This window comes from Oncorhynchus kisutch, linkage group LG27 (assembly GCF_002021735.2).
Source record: "Oncorhynchus kisutch isolate 150728-3 linkage group LG27, Okis_V2, whole genome shotgun sequence".
NCBI lineage: Eukaryota > Metazoa > Chordata > Actinopteri > Salmoniformes > Salmonidae > Oncorhynchus > Oncorhynchus kisutch.
This window is the reverse complement of record NC_034200.2, coordinates 9,566,750-9,582,059: the sequence shown is the minus strand read 5'-3', so window position 1 is coordinate 9,582,059 and position 15,310 is coordinate 9,566,750. Positions and strand designations below refer to the sequence as shown.

At 43.8% G+C, this 15,310-nt stretch overlaps 1 long non-coding RNA gene across 1 annotated transcript; it reads left to right on the top strand.

Annotated features, from left to right (window-relative positions):
* Positions 1 to 11,682: 11,682 nt before the first annotated feature.
* LOC116357779 (uncharacterized) lies at positions 11,683 to 15,169 on the top strand. The gene is made up of 2 exons (XR_004205718.1): positions 11,683 to 11,876; positions 14,061 to 15,169. It is a non-coding gene; the product is annotated as an uncharacterized LOC116357779 (long non-coding RNA).
* The last annotated feature ends 141 nt before the right edge of the window (positions 15,170 to 15,310 follow it).

Sequence of the window (15,310 nt, the reverse complement as noted above, 5' to 3'; positions counted from 1 at the left end):
GTTTTAGGCTGCTAAATTGCAAGTGGATGTCTCTAGGAAAGGACTTGCCCTGAGGGTCCATTGAATGGCAAAAAAAGCCTTTGAGACACATGTTTGACAACCAGCTCTAAAATGGTTGAAGGTGCACAATGCAGAAATCGCTCCGTCATTTCCTGGTTTCTAAACTTCTAATTAGTTTGCCTAATTTCAGTTTATGTGACAAAACAAGCAAGTACAGTGTAGAGAATCATTGTACAATCTAAACCGCTGTGAAATATATTTTCCATAAGCAAAAATATAGTATTTTCAGCTGTTTGAAACTGGTGAACAATACCGAAAGTAAAAGACACAAAACGAAACTTAAGATCGGAAAGCATAGTAATAGCGCACATAGAACAGATCTACCGCTTCTTAGACTTGCTTTCAATGAGAAGGACAGATCTATGTGAATTTGGTCGGGACGCATAAAAAGTTACATATTGCAGCTTTAATATGTTTCTGTTTATGGAACAGTTGTATATACCATTATGACACATATTTTACAGTCCCTGTGGTGTGTGTGTCTGTCTGTGAGATGTGTGTGTCAGTCTGTGGTGTGTGTGTGTCTGTCTGTGAGATGTGTGTGTCTGTCTGTGGTGTGTGTATCAGTGGAGGCTCCTCAAAGGAGGAAGGGGATGACCATCCTCCTCAATTTCATAAAAATTAAAATAGTGAAATATTAAAAAAGTTATCCTTTTTAGATAAAACTATACTAAATACATTCTAATGTCACCAAATAATTTATTAAAACATTGTTTTGCAATGAAGGTCTACAGTAGCCTCGGCAGCACTCTATAGGGTAACACCATGGTGTAGCCGGAGGACAACTAGCTTTTGTCCTCCTCTTGGTATATTGACTTCAATACAAAACCTAGGAGGCTCCTGGTTCTCAGCCTCTTCCATAGACTTACACAGTAATTATGATAACTTCCGGAGGAAGTCCTCCAACCTATCAGAACTCTTGCAGCATTAACTGACATGTTTTCCACCTAATCAATGGATCAGAGAATGAATCTAGTACTGAAAGCATAAGCTACAGCTAGTTACGACTGCAGTGCATAAAATGTGGTGAGTAGTTGATTCAAAGAGAGAGAAAGACAACAGTTTTGAACAAATTCATTTCTTCCTAAATTAAGAAGCAAGAGAGAGAAAGAGAGAGCGAGAGATAGAGAGAGATTGAGAGAAAGATAGAGATCGCTATAATTGGTAGTATTTTTTAAAACTTTCACTTTCACTTAGCTTGTTGAATGCAGTTAGCTAGTTTAGCCTATTCAAACACCCGGCTCAAAAGGAGAGGAATGCTATGTTAGCTAGCTGGCTATGGCTATCCAACACTGGAACTCTTCCAAGTCAAGGTAATCTTTTGGCAGTGGTGGAAAAAGTACCCGGGTGTCCTACTTGAGTAAAAGTGAAGATACCGTGATAAAAAATTACTCAAGTAAAAGTGAAAGTCACTGAGTAAAATAATACTTGAGTAAAAGTCTAAAAGTGTTTTGTTTGACATACAGTGCCTTGCGAAAGAGATTTCCCAAGCTTTAAACATCCCAAGGAGCACTGTGCAAGCGATAATATTGAAATGGAAGGAGTATCAGACCACTGCAAATCTACCAAGACCTGGCCGTCCCTCTAAACTTTCAGCTCATACAAGGAGAAGACTGATCAGAGATGCAGCCAAGAGGCCCATGATCACTCTGGATGAACTGCAGAGATCTACAGCTGAGGTGGGAGACTCTGTCCATAGGACAACAATTAGTCGTATATTGCACAAATCTGGCCTTTATGGAAGAGTGGCAAGAAGAAAGCCATTTCTTAAAGATATCCATAAAAAGTGTTGTTTAAAGTTTGCCACAAGCCACCTGGGAGACACACCAAACATGTGGAAGAAGGTGCTCTGGTCAGATGAAACCAAAATTGAACTTTTTGGCAACAATGCAAAACGTTATGTTTGGCGTAAAAGCAATACAGCTCATCACCCTGAACACACTATCCCCACTGTCAAACATGGTGGTGGCAGCATCATGGTTTGGGCCTGCTTTTCTTCAGCAGGGACAGGGAAGATGGTTAAAATTGATGGGAAGATGGATGGAGCCAAATACAGGACCATTCTGGAAGAAAACCTGATGGAGTCTGCAAAAGACCTGAGACTGGGACGGAGATTTGTCTTCCAACAAGACAATGATCCAAAACATAAAGCAAAATCTACAATGGAATGGTTCAAAAATAAACATATCCAGGTGATAGAATGGCCAAGTCAAAGTCCAGACCTGAATCCAATCGAGAATCTGTGGAAAGAACTGAAAACTGCTGTTCACAAATGCTCTCCATCCAACCTCACTGAGCTCAAGCTGTTTTGCAAGGAGGAATGGGAAAAAATGTCAGTCTCTCGATGTGCAAAACTGATAGTGTAGCGGTTTGCAGTATGATTGTTTGGCTTGGAAAGTTTTATTTGCCTGCTCAAGGTCCGCAAGCGAGTAGATAGCGAGTAGATAGTTGCGAGAAGGAATTATACTGTGTATACTAGCAAAGTGAGCGAAGTGATCAGGTTTTTTATGTGGCTGCAATGAAAGTGAACTTTGTTTGTGTGTGATCGGGGTGTATTCAATCCGCCGATTCTGCTGACAAACGTATTTCTTAAACGGAAGCAAACGGAACAAAATGGGGATAAACATAACTGAAAATGTTCAATAGAAACTCTAATTTGCAAATGTTGGACTAATGATTACACTCTAGATCAGCTAGAGTGCAAGGCGGTATCGAATGTGTCAATGCCTGTCACTTTGATTACTCAAAATTATTTCGACCTGTGCACCTACAGTACGTTGTAAACGTTCATTCATCGGCTAGGTTGTAGCAACCTCATGATGGGTACAGGGAAAATTTGTGCATTAACCTATCGATGTTACATTGAGCTGGGTGAATGGAATATGAATGACAGTCATCCAATATGCTGCAATAGGAATGAGGCCATGCTCATGAAATATAAATAATCAATTTTAAACGGCACCGACCGCCAGTGATGTCTGTCTGTGGTGTGTGTGTGTATATGTGTCTGTCTGTGGTGTGTGTGTGTGTGTGTGTATATGTGTCTGTCTGTGGTGTGCGTGCGTGCGTGTGATGTGTTCTGCTGGGTAATAGTATGCTTGTCCCAAATGTATTCCTCTCTCGCACACTTATCTGATCTTGCCCTAAGTCATGCCTCTCTACAGCTCCCACTGGAGGCTCAGCCCACACACACACACACACATGGAGAAAGAGGGGGCCCAGTTTAAAGACTGTTCTCTTTTTAAGAAGTTGTCAAACCGGTTCTCCCCAGTCCGCTCTGCAGAGAGACGAGGCATTGTCCAAGGATTGTGTTGTGCCTGAGAGGAACAGACAAAATAGTTAGGCAAAGAGAGTCTGAAAAGATCAAAGACATTAAGTGTGGCCTCAAACTATACACACACACACACACAGAGACACACACACTGACACACACCTCCAGCAATACAGCTGAGACTTGTGTTTTTTTTTTACCTTAGGACACAGGTCATATCTGACAGACAGAGCTACAACTTTACTTCACTTGCATTCTATTCTATTCTTTTTCATTTAGGCAGTTGGGACAAAACTTTGATGGGAAGAAGCATCTAAAAGTGGAAGATGAAAGTTAATATGCCTAGTTCCAGTGATTTAAAGTATCTGTCCAGTGTTGTAGATTTTAGATGACCTAAAATGAATTACAATATGAATGAAATAGATGTCCTTCCAAATTTTTTAAATTAAGGATATTAAAAAGCAGCTTTTCTCTTGGCCATGCATGGCCTGTTAGGAAACAACAGAGTGGTTTGGGCGTGTACTGGTAACAAAATATATATTTGACAGCTCAGCCAATGAGATGCACATACAGTTAGATATTGAAATTAGTTCCCAAGTGAGGGCACTGGGGCAGACTGCCTGAGCCTGGCTGCACCAAGTCAAATAGTATGGATGGATTCAGGACGCACGATGGAACTACTAGAGCACTTTACTATAACAGCATAACACTGCCTTCAGCAAGTATTTATACCCCTTGACTTATTCCACATATTGTTGTATTATTGTTGTATTACAAAATTGATTAATACGTTTTTTTCTTCACCCATCTACAGTACACACAATAACCCATAATGACCAAGTGAAAACATGTTTGTAGAAATTTTTGCTAATTTATTGAAAATGAAATAAGTATTCACACCCCTGAGTCAATACATGCTAGAATTACCTTTGGCAGCGATTACAGCTGCGGTTTCCTTCCTCTCTGGCAACTGAGTTAGGAAGGACGCCTGCATCTTTGTAGTGACTGGGTTTATTGATACAACATCCAAAGTGTAATTTATAACTTCACCATGCTCAAAGGGATTCAATGTCTGCTTGTTCTATTTTTACCCATCTACCAATAGCTGCTCTTCTTTGCGAGGCATTGAAAAACCTCCCTGGTCTTTGTGGATAAATCTGTGTTTGAAATTCACTGCTCGACTGAGGGACCTTACAGATAATTGTATGTATAGAGTACAGAGATGAGGTCATTCAAAAATCATGTTAAACAGACTGATTACTTCACTAGCATGAGTTGTTTCTGAACTTTGTCACTATATTCCGAATTTCTGTGTTGTTAGCTACATAACTAGCTAGCCGTGAAGCTACCTAGCTAGCTACTGCTGCTACCTGCTGTATATCAGTCAATAACTTAAGGTTTTTCTTGACATAACACTTTTAGCTAGGCTAGAAACAAAGGGTTTCAAATAGAAGGGAATGGCGAGATGGTTGTTGTCTGGAGGATCTGACATGTTTTCTTGTTGGTTAGCCAGCTAGCAGCAATAGCTAATGTTAGCATGCTAACGTTAGCTGACTGCTTCCAAACAGCCAGCAGGCCACTCTTACAAATCACATATTTTGAAATAGAAGTAACTGGCAAGATAGTCGTTGCATAGGCTTAGTCTTTATTGCTAACACCAGCTGTGGATTGATTGGCTTGCTAGCTAGCTTGATTGTGTGTAGTGAGTCTGCACTGCTGAGCTTGAGTCTCCTCTAGTCTCGAGAAGAATCCTTCTTCCCACCTGAGAATTTGTATTAAAAAAAAGTAAAAAGCTGATGGGCCAATCACATTCGGGCCTGTTTTGGCAAAAGAGGATGATGTCATTATCCAAGCAAATTTCATTTGTTTTCTTAAACGGTTTGTTTGATGGGGTTTTACTCAGTTTCTTCTCTAATTAATGCTCTGGCCACAACAAGTAAAGGACGAGTCAACAACATTATTTAGTTATGCGCAAACAGAATATGAGCTTTTAACTGGACAGTTACTTTAAGACAGGAGCTTCCCTTCATTCTGGTCAGGCGATTCTACTTTACACGCAGCCCTACACACATATGCGCACACAAACACACACAGACGCACACACACACACTGCCTGCATTCCTGAGGGTTAACTGTACATTAGCATCATGTGACAGTGAGAAATGTGCCTCAACGAGCACCAATTAGGGCCCGGTAACATTTGTGTGTGTGTGTGCGTGCATGTGCGTGTGTGTGCCTATGCGCATATGTGTTTGTGTGAGGCTGAACATATGTATGTGTATATGATATTTGTTTCCTCATCCACATACTTCCTTACTTGCTGTGTCCCCAACCCTTCTTAAATCTATCACTATGACTTGTTTTGCCAGGCGTAAATCTTCTCTGTCTCTAACCACACCCTGTAATAACCCCAGCCTCCTGTCTTAACATGAATTTAATTGTTTTATTACTCTGCTGTTTTTTAAGTCATGCCCCCTCTGTCCTTGATTTTCCCAAATAAGTCTACATAACACACTGCCGTTGCTAGAATTGTAATATTAAAAACAGAACTGGAGTTATCAACAGTTTAAGGAGGGCATGTACTTTTTTGAATGATTTTGCTCATCCTTCTGACAGTAGAGCCTGCTCCGCTCCTTCTCCTGACAGTAGAGCCTGCTCCGCTCCTTCTCCTGACAGTAGAGCCTGCTCCGCTCCTTCTCCTGACAGTAGAGCCTGCTCCGCTCCTTCTCCTGACAGTAGAGCCTGCTCCGCTCCTTCTCCTGACAGTAGAGCCTGCTCCGCTCCTTCTCCTGACAGTAGAGCCTGCTCCGCTCCCTCTCCTGACAGTAGAGCCTGCTCCGCTCCTTCTCCTGACAGTAGAGCCTGCTCCGCTCCTTCTCCTGACAGTAGAGCCTGCTCCGCTCCTCCTGACAGTAGAGCCTGCTCCGCTCCTTCTCCTGACAGTAGAGCCTGCTCCGCTCCTTCTCCTGACAGTAGAGCCTGCTCCGCTCCTCCTGACAGTAGAGCCTGCTCCGCTCCTTCTCCTGACAGTAGAGCCTGCTTTCTCCTGACATTAAAGTGCTGTGCCCAGTTGATAATACCCCCGATAATTGTCTCAAAACTGAACCTAAACTAGAGGCCTACCAAAATAAATGTCACACATATAACAACAGATGAGATAAATTAACTTGATGAGTGTCTTGAGTGAGCGGAGGCGAATGATGCACAATTATGTAATCCCCAATTGTGAATGAAGAACAGCAGTCCAAGTTTTATCAGCCTACACTAGTCTACTTGGAGCACACAGTGAGAGCGTAATTGACAAAATCTGAATGAAAATGACACAGATGGTGGGGAAGAAATGAATCAGGACCTTTCTGATGATTATTCTTCTGATTCTGAGCCATAGCCTACACCTTTGAGGCCTATTGCACAAAAAAGCTGAACCGGGCTACCACCATTTACATTTTTTTTTTAATTGAACCTTTATTTAACTAGGCAAGTCAGTTTAAGAACTAATTCTTATTTACAATGACTTCCTACATCGGCCAAACCCGGACAACGCTAGGCCAATTGTGCGCCACCCTATGGGGCTCCCAATCACGGTCGGTTGTGATACAGCTGGATTCGAACCAGGGTGTCTGTAGTGACGCCTCCAGCACTGAGATACAGTGCCTTAGACCTCTGAGGCACTCGGCACCAAATGAAGTGGTGAGACAGGAGCGAGGATGGGACAGCATCATTTGGATAGAACAAGTCGGTGACAATGGTCAGCACAAAATGTATGGGATAGCCTAGTCTACCTTTCTTTGGAGAAACCATGTCACGCAATCGTTTGTACAGAGCAGCAAACACTGACAATAATTGACTGCTGTCATATCGACACAGTGCATTCAGACCCCTTGACTTTTTCCACATTTTGTTACATTAGAGCCTAAAATGTAATAAATAGTCCCCTCCCCCCTCATAAATCTACACACAATACCCCATAATGACAAAGCAAAAACATTTTTTTTGCAAATGTATTCAAAATAAAAAACAGAAATATTACATTTACATAAGTATTCAGACCCTTTACTCAGTACTTTGTTGTAGCACCTTTGGCAGTGACTACAGCCTTGAGTCTTCTTGGGTATGACACTACAAGCTTGGCATACCTGCATTTGGGGAGTTTCTTCCATTCTTCTCTGCAGATGCTCTTAAGTTCTGCCAGGTTGGATGGGGAGCATCGCTGCACAGCTATTTTCAGGTCTCACCAGAGACGTTTGATTGGGTTCAAGTCTGGGCCACTCAAGGACATTCAGAGACTCGTCCCGAAGCCACTCCTGTGTTGTCTTGGCTGTGTGCTTAGGGTCGTTGTCCTGTTGGAAGGTGAACATTCACCCCAGTCTGAGGTCCTGAGTGCTATGGAGCACGTTTTCATCAAGGATCTCTCTGTACTTTGCTCCTTTCATCTTTCCTTCAATCCTGACTAGTCTCCCATTCCCTGCCACTGAAAAACATCCCCACAGCATGATGCTGCCACCACCATGCTTCAATGTAGAGATGTTTCCGGGTTTCCTCCAGACATGATGCTGCCACCACCATGCTTCATCGTAGAGATGTTGCCGGGTTTCCTCCAGACATGATGCTGCCACCACCATGCTTCACCGTAGAGACACACAGCTGTACATTTCAATGAAACATGGTGAAGCCCCAAAATTGCCCTCGCTAGAAGCATGTGTTTCAGACATAAGGAAGTGGATGGCTGCAAACTTTCTACTATTAAACTCGGACAAAACAGAGATGCTTGTTCTAGGTCCCAAGAAACAAAGAGATCTTCTGTTGAATCTGACAATTAATCTTAATGTTTGTACAGTCGTCTCAAATAAAACTGTGAAGGACCTCGGCGTTACTCTGGACCCTGATCTCTCTTTTGAAGAACATATCAAGACCATTTCGAGGACAGCTTTTTTCCATCTACGTAACATTGCAAAAATCTTAAACTTTCTGTCCAAAAATGATGCAGAAAAATTAATCCATGCTTTTGTCACTTCTAGGTTAGACTACTGCAATGCTCTATTTTCCGGCTACCCGGATAAAGCACTAAATAAACTTCAGTTAGTGCTAAATACGGCTGCTAGAATCCTGACTAGAACCAAAAAATTTGATCATATTACTCCAGTGCTAGCCTCTCTACACTGGCTTCCTGTCAAAGCAAGGGCTGATTTCAAGGTTTTACTGCTAACCTACAAAGCATTACATGGGCTTGCTCCTACCTATCTCTCTGATTTGGTCCTGCCGTACATACCTATACGTACGCTATGGTCACAAGACGCAGGCCTCCTAATTGTCCCTAGAATTTCTAAGCAAACAGCTGGAGGCAGGGCTTTCTCCTATAGAGCTCCATTTTTATGGAACGGTCTGCCTACCCATGTCAGAGACGCAAACTCGGTCTCAACCTTTAAGTCTTTACTGAAGACTCATCTCTTCAGTGGGTCATATGATTGAGTGTAGTCTGGCCCAGGAGTGGGAAGGTGAACGGAAAGGCTCTGGAGCAACGAACCGCCCTTGCTGTCTCTGCCTGGCCGGTTCCCCTCTTTCCACTGGGATTCTCTGCCTCTAACCCTATTACAGGGGCTGAGTCACTGGCTTGCTGGGGCTCTCTCATGCCGTCCCTGGAGGGGGTGCGTCACCTGAGTGGGTTGATTCACTGTTGTGGTCATCCTGTCTGGGTTGGCGCCCCCCCCCTTGGGTTGTGCCGTGGCGGAGATCTTTGTGGGCTATACTCAGCCTTGTCTCAGGATGGTAAGTTGGTGGTTGAAGATATCCCTCTAGTGGTGTGGGGGCTGTGCTTTGGCAAAGTGGGTGGGGTTATATCCTTCCTGTTTGGCCCTGTCCGGGGGTGTCCTCGGATGGGGCCACAGTGTCTCCTGACCCCTCCTGTCTCAGCCTCCAGTATTTATGCTGCAGTAGTTTATGTGTCGGGGGGCTGGGGTCAGTTTGTTATATCTGGAGTACTTCTCCTGTCCTATTCGGTGTCCTGTGTGAATCTAAGTGTGCGTTCTCTAATTCTCTCCTTCTCTCTTTCTTTCTCTCTCTCGGAGGACCTGAGCCCTAGGACCATGCCCCAGGACTACCTGACATGATGACTCCTTGCTGTCCCCAGTCCACCTGGCCATGCTGCTGTTCCAGTTTCAACTGACCTGAGCCCTAGGACCATGCCCCAGGACTACCTGACATGATGACTCCTTGCTGTCCCCAGTCTACCTGGCCATGCTGCTGCTCCAGTTTCAACTTCCACCTGACTGTGCTGCTGCTCTAGTTTCAACTGTTCTGCCTTATTATTATTCGACCATGCTGGTCATTTATGAACATTGAACATCTTGGCCATGTTCTGTTATAATCTCCACCCGGCACAGCCAGAAGAGGACTGGCCACCCCACATAGCCTGGTTCCTCTCTAGGTTTCTTCCTAGGTATTGGCCTTTTCTAGGGAGTTTGTCCTAGCCACCGTGCTTCTACACCTGCATTGCTTGCTGTTTGGGGTTTTAGGCTGGGTTTCTGTACAGCACTTTGAGATATCAGCTGATGTACGAAGGGCTATATAAATAAATTTGATTTGATTTGATTTGATTTTAGAGATGTTGCCGGGTTTCCTCCAGACATAACATTTGGCATTCAAGCCAAAGAGACAATCCTGGTTTCATCAGAGCAGAGAATCTTGTTTCTCATGGTTTGAGAGTCCTTTAGGTGCCTTTTGGCAAACTCCAAGCAGACTGTCATGTGCCTTTTACTGAGGAATGGCTTCCGTCTGGCCACTCTACCATAAAGGCCTGATTGGTGGAGTGCTGCAGAGATTGTTATCCTTCTGGAAGGTTCTCCCATCTCCACAGAGGAACTATGGAGCTCTGTCAGAGTTACCATTGGGTTCTTGGTCACCTCAGTGACCAAGGCCCTTCTCCCCCGATTGCTCAGTTTAGCTGGGCAGCCAGCACTAGGAAGTTCCAAACTTCTTCCATTTAAGAATGACGGAGGCCACCGTTCTTGGAGACCTTCAACGCTGCAGACATTTTTTGGTACCCTTCCACAGATCTGTGCCTCGACACAATCCTCCCTCGGAGCTCTACGGATTATTCCTTCGACCACACACAACCAAATAATTATTTTTGCGATATATGAAATATATTAATTACACTGTTAGAAATGTTGCAGTCAGAATGACTGTTAATTAGTTTGAAGGGAGTCAAATAAAAGTGTTTTAGTCACATGCTTCGTAAACAAGGTGCAGACTAACAGTGAAATACTTACTTACGGGCCCTTCCCAACAATGTAGAGAGAAAGAAAATAGAGAAATAATGAAAAGTAAAACATGTAATAATAGATACCCAATGAGTAATGATAAGTTCTAGTATTAAAGCCCACATGCAGTCTTTTTTATTTTATTATTATTTACTTATTTTAAAATAATTGTGAAAATGCTATGCTATGCTATGTCTGACAAATCACTGTGTGTGTATATTTCATTAAAATTACTCCAAATGTATTTCCCTGAGCCTCCTTTTGCTATTGAAATGTGGGCGTGTTGATACACATTTATTTATTTAAATTCACAAACCTTATTGGCGGATAGGGTCATTTAGACTCTAGGAGCCTACCCCGCTTACCCCTTAAAAGTAAGAGGATACATATGCAAATAAAAGATGACTGGTCATTGGTCAGAATAATCCGATCAGATTGTTATGGCATCATCTTGGCCAAAAACTCCATCCCACCTGAACAGGCTGAAATTACAGGATTTATTTTCAATCAGCTCTTACACAAAAATAGCATTATCATCATTTTCACAATTTCCGAGTGTTATTTTGACCTCATAATGTAGAAATGTAAAAACAGGAAAACACGCTTTTGACTGCAGTGCCGCTTTAAGGAACTTACAGTAACTTACTTTCACTGAGTTTACTAATGACAATGCTCTCACTTCAAAGGATCCCATGACAAAGCCTGTGGTCTGGACACACCCCTTAGAGACGGGCTCTTTGCAGGCTAAATGTTATGGGTAGCAACAGTCAACCTGATTCCGCTGGTCTCCTCTTCATACACACACACACAAACACATGTTCACACAAACACACACACTGGTCACCTCCTCATGTTTTTACAGGTAATGACCTGGATGCTCCCCTTGGCTGTGACTGTGCATGTGTGCCTTCCTGGAGCGAGTGTGTGGGTGTGAGTGTGTTCTGACAGAGGGATGAGTGAATGTGTGTCGGTTGACTTGTCAGACCCTCACACCTGCCTCAACTTGCCCACAGGTTCTGCACTCTTAACATAGTCAGGTCAGGGAGGTGTGTCCTCGCTATGGTATGTTCTGACTTGGATGGAGAGCTTATCCCATCAACCGCCACACCCTACATCCTGTCTACAGCCTGTCTACATCTCTCTCTCTCGCTCTCTCTCTCTCAGGTTTTTAATCTGTACCTTCCCGCACAAGTCCCTTGGAATGTCCAGACACGGCCACGACCAAGGATTCCACGAGTCACCATGGAGACCAAGGATTCCTGAGGTCTAGGGCAGGGCAGTCCCAGGTAGGTGTGATTTCACAGGTTGACTAACACATACTCAGACACACATAAATCCTATGCACACTTGGACTGTGAGTGTCTGGTATATTTATTGTCTGCAACATTTGCTGATGAGTAGAGAACGATCTCTATCTTGAACGGACGGACGGACGGGGGGGGGGGGGGGGGGGGTGGACAGACCCCCCTCTAGTAAGACAAGCTAATCCCAAGCAGACGGTCACACATGATGTTCATATAACCTGCATTCCTCACACCGCCTACCATGTGGGAGTGTGTGCGTTTCCGCATGTGAGCATATGTGTTGTTTTTTTACACTTAATCCTCCTTGTCCCCATTTGAACGAAAAGACTGTAGAGTTAAGTTAACCTGGTCCCACAGAAAGATAATGTATATAACTAACATCGTCCTAAATGCACAGTAACACAGCCTTTCCACGTATTGTGGAACTGCTGTTGGTGAGCCGTTATAACTTCTTGCGCTATTGTTCTTCGATGGACTGTGACGTTATGCCTTTCATAGGCTCCTGTTATGTCTGCACCCTTACACAAGGCCATTGTGTTCTGGAACTGTTGCTTGTATCAAGTAACTGTTGTGTAAACAATATGATTGTATTATCACCTCCCACTCTATAAGGGACATGTAACCATTTATGTTTTGAGTTCTTCCCTATGAAATTAGAGATAGATCTCCCTCGCATAAATGGCCTCTGCCTTAATGTTTGGATCGAGTTTGCCACAGTAGAACATTGCATTTGAATTGGAATGTCTGTTCTATTTGGTCCTAATTCTATAGCTGGTGCCCCTCCATGTAGGGAGAACTGTGTGCCTCCTCCTGCCCAGAGCAGCTGTGTCTGCCCAGAGCAGCTGTGTCTGCCCACTGAGGCGGGGAACTTCCTCTGTTAATCCTCCCCCTGTCATTTGGAGCTTAGACACACGTGTCCAGGGTCTGTCATATGGATCATATGGAGCTTAGACATGCAGTATGCAGAATGCCCAGAGCTTATGCACAACTGTACATTCATTCCAGGGTGTGAGAACAACATATGCTTACCCATACTACCGAGTGGGCCAGTGGAGTCGGTGATGAGCTCATAACAACAACTGTACCCCAAGGTTGTGACCCAACTAAGGACAAAATCATAACCTAGTACTAGACTGTGACCCTAGACGAACTGGTCTTGACCCACCTTGAGTAAACACTTCTCCACACTTGAGCAATGACTGGCACGCCCCAAAGTTCTTGTGAATCTCTGGATCCTCGACTTCCTGGTGGGCCGCCCCCAGGTGGTGAGGGTAGACAACAACACATCCACCACGTTGACCCTCCTCCACCCTCCTCCCTGTTCACCCACGACTGCTTGGCCGCGCACGACTCCAACATCATCATTAAGTTTGCAGATGACACAACGGTGGTAGGTGGCCTGATCACCGACGATGATAAGACAGCCTATAGGGAGGAGGTCAGAGACCTGGCAGTGTGTTGCCAGGACAACAGACCCTCCCTCAACGTCAGCAAATCAAAGGAGGTGATCGTGGAATACAGGAAAAGGAGGGGCAAGTACGCCTCCATTCACATCGACAGGGCTGAAGTGGAGTGTGTCGGGAGCATGGACTTAATCAGTGTCCACATCGCTGAGGATCTGGGACCAAAAGGCTCCAGAACAGCTTCTACCCCCAAGCCATAAGAACAGTTCATCAAATGGCCACACAGACTATTTGTATTGACTGCCTTTTATATTTTGCACTGACTCTCTTACACTGGCTCTATGCGAACTCACTACCCACACATGCTACACTGACACTCCAACACACACATGCCTATTGACACCACACACACTCACACAGATGCACTTTCCCACTCTTCACATACACTGCTGCTACCCTGTTTATTACCTATTCTGATTGCCGAGTCACCTTTTACCCCTACCCACATGTACAATTACCTCAACTACCTCGTTCCCCTGCATATTGAATCAGTGCTGGTACTCCTTGTATATAGTCTCGTTGTTGTTACTTTGTGTTACTATCTCCTTTTTTATTCCTTACTTTCTAACTCTGCATGGTTGGGGAAGGGCTCGTAAAGTCAGCATTTCACAGTAAAGTCTACACCTGTTGTATTCGGAGTGTGTGACAAATTAAAGGTGATTTGAATCTCACAGTGTGTGTTTGTCCTTCCCTTGGTTTACAGCCCCCTGAAACATGAAGAAAAAGGGGCCAGAGAGAAAACAGCGCAGAGGAGAGAATCTGTTCCAACATGCAGAGCGAGAGAAAAACAGGGAGAAAGAAAGAATTCCACTAATCGCAATCCAAAACCTCACCCCGCCCCTCCCTTACCCTGCAGTTACTCCTCCCTCTCCCTCCCAAAACCCACCCTAACCCTTCCCTATTTCTCCCCCCAAAAAATCAACGTTCCTCCCTCAAGTCATCCCAGCCAAACCCAACCCTACTCCTCCCTGTCCATCTCACCCTTTCTCTCTCACCTCTCTCCCCCTCACAGGTCGACACAAACACACAATTCTCCTCAAACACGATGGCTGAGCTTTGGCTCCTGTCCTCACCAGAGACGCATCATGTTGACGGGTTTATTCCCCTGGCGGGCCAGTGATTCTGAGCGCAACACCGTAGCGCTGCGTGTCACAGTCCAAACCTCGATCCACAAGTCTGCCAGATGCAGCACAGCAACCTTTTTATTTACCTAACTTATTCACAGGAACTGACTGTACAGGGACACGACTATTACTCTCTGAGAAATACAGCGAAGTAGAAAACCCCACCCTGTTGTCTTATCCAAACGAGATAACATACCGCACATTACTGAGGAAAACAGTTGACCAGAAGAAAATGTTGAAAATGAAAACGTTGTGGTGTGTGTTCTCCCCAAAAACCACATACTATGTTAAAGTTTGCCAAATTGTTCTGTTAAGGAAGTTTGTTTTTATTGTTGTGCATATGGTGTGTGATCTGAGGTGACATCTAGAATGGTGTGTTGGTATGTACTGTCTATGCAGGTGTTATTGTATGGTATAATATGTCCGTGTGATGTATCTGTATGCTGAATGTTTCTAGTTACATTTGCTGTGCTTGTAAAATTGAATTATTGAACCTCACATGACAGATTTATTGAATGTTGTGAAAACCAAGAAACAAATTGTAAAAAATAAATAAAATTTAAAAAAAGACGTTTGTTTTACACTGTTTCAACAAGCTTTACAAAATCTGACAAGTTAGGAAAAAAACATTAGTTGAGACAATGCTGAAACATCTGATGTGTCTTAATATTATTTACACACTCATTCACTATACTTGTGCGTCCTATCTTTTCAGCAGAAGGGAACTCTGCTTCTCCTTAGCCAGGCACTGCTTAGGTAATGTCATAATCGGATCTAAAAAATCCCTTCATTTACAGATAACTGAGCATGGACCAGATTCCTACGATAT